Raw genomic sequence first — 8203 nt, 5'->3', positions numbered from 1 at the left:
TGCTTTGAAGAGGAACAATGCTGATGTTTATTAGGCTTCCCTTGACACTCAGCATTGCAGTCCCTTCGTGCCCAAGAAAACGTTCTGGGTGTAGTACCAGGAGATACTTTTAAAATCAATAGAAGGAAATATTTTTTCACTCAGAATATAGTTAAGCACTAGAATTCATTGCCAGAGGATGTGGTAAAAGCGATTAATGTAGCTGATTTTAAAAAACGTTTTTGGACAAGTTCCTGGAGGAAAGTCCATAGTCTGCTATTGAGACAGATATGGGAGAAGCCACTGCTTGCCCTGGATCGGTAGCTTTGAATGTTGCTACTATTTGGGCTTTTGCCAGGTACTTGTGACCTGGATTAGCCACCGTGAAGACTGGATACTAGGCTAGATGGGCCATTGGTCTGACCCAGTAAGGCTGTTCTTATCAGAGGCATAAGCGTTGGTCCTCCTTGATGCATGGTGCTGGAAGCATTGGGACATCAATACTCGAGAAGTGTCAGCACCAAGTTGAAACCTCCCCCCCCCCCCATTTAGTGGAGGTGCCAATGTGTAAGTCATCAGGTAACTAGTCCCTGCTTCTGGAAAGAACTTGGGAACACTGGTGAATCTTCCTAGAAGTAGTCACTAAGACAAAATTACTCCAAGACAACTCCAATGACAACTCATCTAGGAAGTTGCAAAAGATCCCAGAAAAATAATCAAAGAACTATAGGCCTTTCTAGCCTCAGCTAAGGCCAATGTTCATGACTCCATATTAACATACTGGGAAAACTTGAAATTTGAGAGTAGCAAGGTGGAAACTGCTGCTAAGAGTATCCAAGAGTAACATTAATGTTCATATCACATTTGAGAATAACACAATTGAATAATCTTCAAGTTTTTTGGGGGAATATATTTTATAGACAGACAAACCAAAACTGGAACTCTTTGGATAACATAGGTCCCATTATGTCTGACATAAAGCAAATACAGCATTTTACAGTACAAACATACCAGCAGTCAAGCATGGCAGTGGTATATTTTGCTGTCTCAGGACTTGTAAAAGTTCCCATTATTGAAGGAGCCATGAATTCTGCATTGTACTAGAAAATTCCTATGAAGAATGTCCAGTTATCTGTCCATGAGCTGAAACTAAAGCATATTTGGGTTATGCAGTGAGACAATGATCCAAAACACAGAAGCAAGCCCACATCTGAATGGCTGAGAAGAAACAAAATTAAGGTTTTGGATTGGTCTAGTGAAAGTTCTGACTTAAGTCCAATAGAGATCTGAGGCAGGACCTGTAATGAGCAATTCATGCATGAAAACCTAAGTCTAAATTTAAACAGATCTGCAGAGTGGGCTAAAATTCCTCAGTAATGATGTGAATGATTGGTGAAAGAAAGATGGTATTAAATGACAAGAAGCCTTTGGTTATAATTATTGCTGCTAAAAGGTGCAACCAGTTCTGTTTACTTGGGTTCACTTTGTCTAATATTATTTTGCTTAAAAATAAAAAATAAAAAACATTCATTGAGACATATGTATATGCAATAATAAATGTTAGTGGCTCATCAGTGGGAGAAAGAACTTTTCAAAGGCAGAATATAGTAGCAGTCCTGCACACTACTATCTATAAAGCCACTTCCTACCTCTGCCATCCAGTGGCTTCATTTTTCAGATCTCCCTCCTCTTGCTGCCCAGCAGCCACTGAAATACCAAATGCCAAAAGCCACATCCTGCCTAAAAGGACCATTCTTAAGGCTAACTATAAGGAGCGGCTGAGGCAGGCTGTGAAAGTAGGAAAACTAATATACAGAACTGTTGTTCACGTATCTGTGGTGATTTACAAGTCTATATCATTTTGAAGGCCCAATATTTTTGTAGCCTAAGACCCACCCAAGGGATGATCCTGTTCTGGGGTCAGTGGCGTACCTAGCATATGTGACACCTGGGGCCCATCATTTTTTGGCACCCCACCTCCCCATCTGTATGAAAAACATGAATTTTAGTAACAAGCCACATGTCACACATGAGTACCTAGGAAAAGGCAGCATTTTACATACTGCAGTGAGCAGTACAACATCAATACACCCATTGTAAAACTAAACAAGCCAGACTAGTAAAGATCAATCCTACACCGCCAATCCTAACAGAAAACCATGTCTTTCGAACACACAGAACACAGAAAACACCTTCGCCTAGTATGGAATATGTCATCACAAACTAACCCCTCCCCCTTTTACAAAACTGTAGTGTGGATTTTAGCCACAGTGGTAAAAGCTCTGACACTCATAGAATTCTGAACATCAGAGCTGCTACCACCACGGCTGACGCTAAAAAATGCTCCACAGTTTTGAAAAAGGGGGGATAAAACAGAAATACATAGACAAAGGTTAAATTCAACCAGCAAGAAGCTGGACTCTGCATACAATGCAACACCACAGAAACAGTGACACATGTCTCCTAAACCAATAAATAAATAGAAAATTTTTATTCTACCTTTGTCTTCTATGGTTTCTGCTTTCCTTATCTTCTTGCTACTCTCTTCCTTCCATCCACTGTCTCTCTTCTCTCTGCATCTTCCATTTGCTCTGTTCCTGTGCCTCTCCCTTTCTCCTCCCTTCCAAATTGGTCTGGCACCCATCTTCTTCCCTCCGCTTCCCCCATAGTCTGGCATCTCTGTCTTCTTCCCTGCCAGTGTCTTCTCCCAACTCTCTCTTCCCCATTTCCCTTCAGCGTCTTCTCCCCACTCTCTGTTCCCCATTTCCATTCAGCATCTTCTTTTCACTCTGTCTTCCCCATGTGCTTTCAGCGTCCTTCTCCCCCTCTGTCTTCACCATGTGCTTTCAGCGTCCTTCTCCCCCCTCTGTTTTACCCTGTTTTCCTCTCCACCTCACCTTTCCTCCCTTTCTCCCTCCCTGCCCCTTACCTTCGTGGCGCTTCCCCCCCCCCCCCTCCTGGACAACAGGCCTGGTCCGACAAACCTCCCTGCCCTGTGGCCAGCGATGTCTAAACTGCCTTCTTACAGCAACCGGAGCATTGTAGATGCATTTGGCTGCCGTAAAGGTCGTCTCTGATGCAACTTCCGGTTGCGTCAGAGATGACCTTTACGGCAGAAACACGCAGCTTCAACGCTCTAGCTCAGGGGTACCCACACTTTTAGGGTTTGCGAGCTACTTTTAAAATGACCAAGTCAAAATGATCTATCAACAATAAAATTAAAAAAACACCACAAAGCACACTGTACGCTGAGAAAATGTTAATTATTATTTCTATTCTGGGGGGTTTTCAAAGAGGTCAAGGCAGATGACTCTATGCACTGTTACTTCAGTAACAACCATACAAAAATAGACAAATACCCCCCTCCCTTTTTACTAAAGCACAATAGCAGTTTTTAGCACAGGAAGCTGCGCTGAATGCCCAGGGCTGCTCTCGACGCACATAGGCTCCCTGCGCTAAAAACCGCTATTGCGGTTTAGTAAAAGGGGGCCCTAGTGTAAAATATAGACTGCAGATATAAATTCAGACACATTTTGATCACTAAATTGAAAATAAAATCATTTTTCCTACCTTTGTTGTCTGGTGATTTCATGAGTCTCTGGTTGCACTTTCTTCTTCTGACTGTGTATCCAATCTTTCTTCCCTTCTTTCAGCCTTTATGCTTCCTCTCCTCCAGACTTCATTCCCTCCCCCAACTTTTTCTTCCTCTCTCCCTGTCCTTTCGTTCTCCCTGCCTCCCTTTCTTTTTTCTCTCTTCATGCCCCCTTTCTTTTTCTCTGTTTCCCTTCTTTCCTTCTGTTTCCCTGCCTGCCCCCTTTCTTTCTTTCTTTCTTTCTCCCTGCCCTCCCCCAAGCCATTGTCGCCGCCATTGGAGAATAGCCCCCCAAGTCACCGCCATCGGGGAACAGGCCCCAAAGCCGCCGCCGCCCCAAGCTCGTCTTCCCTGCGTCGGGCCAACCGGCATTCCTCTCCCTGACGTCAATTCTGCCGTTGGAGAGGAAGTTCCACCCAGCTAGGCAGCGATTGGCTGGCCCAAACTTCCTCTCCGACGGCAGAATTGACGTCGGGGAGAGGAAGGCTGATCGGCCCGGTAGAATTTTCCAGACTTGGCCGGCTGTTCACCCCCCCTAAGACTGCACCCGGGGCCCCATGCCAGCAAGCCCCATGCCAGCAAGAGCAGCAAATTATGAACGCTGCTGCTGGGAAGTTCTTGACGCCAGTGCTGGCCCTCACTGAAGCACCCCCTTATGGGTTGCATCCAGGGCAGACCATCCCCTCTCTCTCGAAGTACTCCCTTATGGGTTGCACCCAGGGTGGACTTCCCCCCCCCTTCTCCTTAGTACACCACTGCCGAACGGGTCTCTAGCAAGGGGGCCGACAAATCGGTAAGTTCAATTTTTTGCCAAAACAAATCGATTCGAATTGATTCAAATTGCGAATCAGGCAGCACTACTTTTGATTGCTTAAGACATCATTTTAGGAAAATATTCTCAAATTGAAGAGCACAAGTAGGGATGAGCAGACAATTCCATTGTACCTGCTAAAAAGTGCTTTCTCACAATACAATTGATTTGGGTTTTGGTTAGAAATTGTATGTATAACATCGCCAGCTTTACTGGAACTTGGGCTCCTCTTGATGCATTCTGTAAGGATTTGAAGGTTAACAAAAGTAGAAGTGGGGAAGGGATGCAGTCAACCAACAGTGAGAACAATCAATTTATTAAAAGTATAACATAGTTTGTTAGATAATCCGGTGGCATTATCCTATGACACCGTATTGTTTGGCATGCCAATGAGAGCTAAAAGCCAAATATCCTCTAATAATAACAAGCTTCTACTTATTATGACAGGGGTTGCCATACAACAGATTACAAATAATTGGAAAAATTGGGATAGGCTGAATTATAGCTTTTGGTGGAACTCTTTGTGTCATATATTTAAAATGGAAAGGATAATTGCCATGCAGCAGGGAAATTTTAAGAAATTTCAGGTTATTTGGGAGCCATTAACAAGATACTGTAAAGAATAAAATTACTACATAGAATAAATATTATTTTTTTTTCCCTTTTGTTCATATACATCCATGGTGGGGTGGGGTGGGGGTGGGAATATTTTATGATTTCTTTTGCTTATGAATAATTGTTGGGTATAAAGGATATATTTGATGAGAGTTAGAATTTGATGATATATTAAGTGATGTTAAAGTATAAAATGATTGTATTTTATGTTACACTTATTGTGAATTTAAAAAATGAATAAAGATTTTTTTAAAAAGTACAACATATGTAACATATATATATATAGCAAGCCTAATAGAGCCCATTAATCCTTTTAATCCTGGACCCCAACACGGTCCATATTTAGGCTGGAATAGCCTTTCTCAGGGATATATGGCTGAAGTGAAACACTTTAATGTATGACTAGCTTAACTCTATGGGCTCCTTTTACGAAGGTGCGCTAGGGTTTTTAGTGCACGCACAAAATTATCGTGCGCTATAGCGCACGGTAGCCGGTAATGGCTAGCACGCTTGGGAATTTAACACGCGCTATTGCGCGCATTAAGGCCCTAGCGCGCCTTTGTAAAAGGAGCCCTTTATGTCTGCCACATTATCTTTGATTATGTTTAAAAATATGCATGGCTTTTTGAGTTTTTCTGCCATCATTGTGTTATATTAGAATCCTTTATTTCATCATGGTTATTTATTTGTATGTTTTTTTCTTATGATTCATTGATTTTATCTCATTTAGGGGTCCTTTTACTAAGGCACGCTAGCCGTTTTAGTGCGCTAAATGCCAATGCGTCCATAGAATATAATGGACGCACTAGCATTTAGTGGGCACTAAAACGGATAGCGCGCCTTAGTAAAAGGATCCCTTAATTCATTTTTTATGTATGATTTATATAGATGTGAACACACATTCTTCCTGTTGTTTTATAGGCTTCAGCTATATATATATATATATGTTATATATGTTGTACTTTTAATAAATTGATTGTTCTCACTGTTGGTTGACTGTGTCCCTTCCCCACTTCCACTTTTGTCTACATTTTACACGTGGGGTTGTTTTTTTGCCTTTTTTGTGGGCTACAAGATTTGACTATTAACCTCATATGACTCCTTTGTATCTCTGACTTGTGAGTTTGCAGCTTACTAATGTATTGATATTGTTTTTGTTTTATAATTATGATTTATATTTTTTGAAAAATGTCAATAAAATGTTGATACTGGAGAAATTGTATGAGGTTTATACTCTGATATTGGCTTTAGTTATGTTAATATAAAGTTTCTGAAATTACTTATTAACCAAAGATTTTAAGTCCCTGTATTATGCCCAATTGTATTGCTAATAATTTGCATTTGAATTTTCTGTGAATTATATGATCTAAGTCAAGAAAAATGTGTCAGCCCTCCGGTTGTAGCATCTTTCTTCTTAAAACAGTATAATAAATTATGGTAGATAATTAAAAGTCCACGTTGATACCTTTCTAAAATGTAGTCAAAACTAATCTTACAACCACTAATCAATTGTACTGTATACCTCTATACTCGAATATAAACCAGGATTTTTGGGCCCAAAAATGGGGGTCCTGGTTTATATTCGGGTCAATGCCCCCTCCCAGAATTTTTTAAGGCCGCCGCCAGGTTCTGCCCCCTCCTCCTCCCTGCCCTATACCTCTGCTGATCCCTGGTGGAGGTGCAGCAGGCAGGAGCAAGCTTTCCAAACTCCTGCCCCACTGCTAATTGGCTGTGTGGATCCAATTTGTTCATCTGAGCGGCGCAAGCAGCAGCGCAATTTGGCACTGCTTCTCGGCGCTGAGCGGCTTCCTTTCTGGCTCCCGAGAATTCTTGTGAGAATTTGCGGTAGCCAGTAAGGAAGCCACTCAGCACTGAGAATCAGCACCAAATCGCGCTGCTGCTCGTGCTGCTCAGATGAACAAACAAGATCCACATAGCCGGTTAGCAGCGGGGCAGGAGTTCAGAAAGCTTGCTCCTGCCTGCTGCACCTCCACCAGGGATTGGCAGAGGTATGAAGATAGGGCAGGGGGGGGGACAGAGGGCAGAGCCTGAGAGGGAGAGTGCAGAGTCTGATAGGGGAAGGAAGGGTGCTGGGTGCAGAGCCTGACAGGGGAGGGAAGGAAGAAAGGGTGCTGGGTGCAGAGCTTGGCAGGGCAGGACACTTGATTATTAAGCCACCCGACTTATATTAGAGTCAACCATTTTTCCTCCTTTTGGGGGGAAAAGGGGGATCCCGACTTGTATTCAGATCGACTTATATTCGAGTATATATGGTAACTTTACTACTATGGAGCTCCAGTAATTATAATCACTGCAGTCATTTTGAATCCTGTGAAATATTACATTTAAGCAGGTTTATTTCATAGTGAATTGTATTAAAAAAGTTCCATGACCATGTGTAGTAACCTAGGGGTTCTTTTACTAAGGCACAGTAGCATGTTTTAGCTCGTGCTAAATGCTAATGTATCCATTATATCCTATGGACGCATTAGCATTTAGCGTGTGCTAAAATGGCTAGCACGCTTTAGTAAAAGGACCCCCTAATAACTAATTAGCACTATTTAAGGGTTTTGTTTCTGTTTATTAACTAAACAACGTCACTCTTGCTCCCAAACTTCTCAGAGCTTGCTTGGTGATAGATTTTTTAAAGTACAGTAATTTGTAATCTGAACAAGTAACTCGGACAAAGTGAATATTAATTATAATTTAAGCTATTCAAATCCTTACCACAGTGTATCAAAAGGAATAAAAACTTGTTATGTGTGATCATCTTAAAACATAGCATCATCTTAAATCACAGCTTTGTTTACAAAATATAAATGGCATTACCTTAAAAATGGTTATAGTTATTTTATGTAAAACAAATATACACAATATTTGCAGTTCTTTAGCTTATGTAGGGGTCCTTTTATTAAGGTGTGCTAACCGATTTAGCATGCGCTAAATGCTAAAGCGCCCATAGAATATAATGGATACCTTAGCATTTAGTGCGCCTTAATAAAATGACCCCATAGTCTAACATGAATTTTACATGTTCCACTTTAAAAAATGTCCTTTAAAAAAAGGCCATCACTTTCCTCCTCCCATATATTTTAAAAACAGAAGGGTATTTTTAAAATACTTTTTTTTTCTGTGACATAGGTGGTCTCAAATTCAATGCTGAGGAGGTAAAGCTTTATGTACATTTTTAATTTGCTAAAACAATT

This window comes from Geotrypetes seraphini, chromosome 2, assembly GCF_902459505.1.
Source record: "Geotrypetes seraphini chromosome 2, aGeoSer1.1, whole genome shotgun sequence".
Taxonomy (NCBI): domain Eukaryota; kingdom Metazoa; phylum Chordata; class Amphibia; order Gymnophiona; family Dermophiidae; genus Geotrypetes; species Geotrypetes seraphini.
This window is presented reverse-complemented; position numbering follows the sequence as displayed.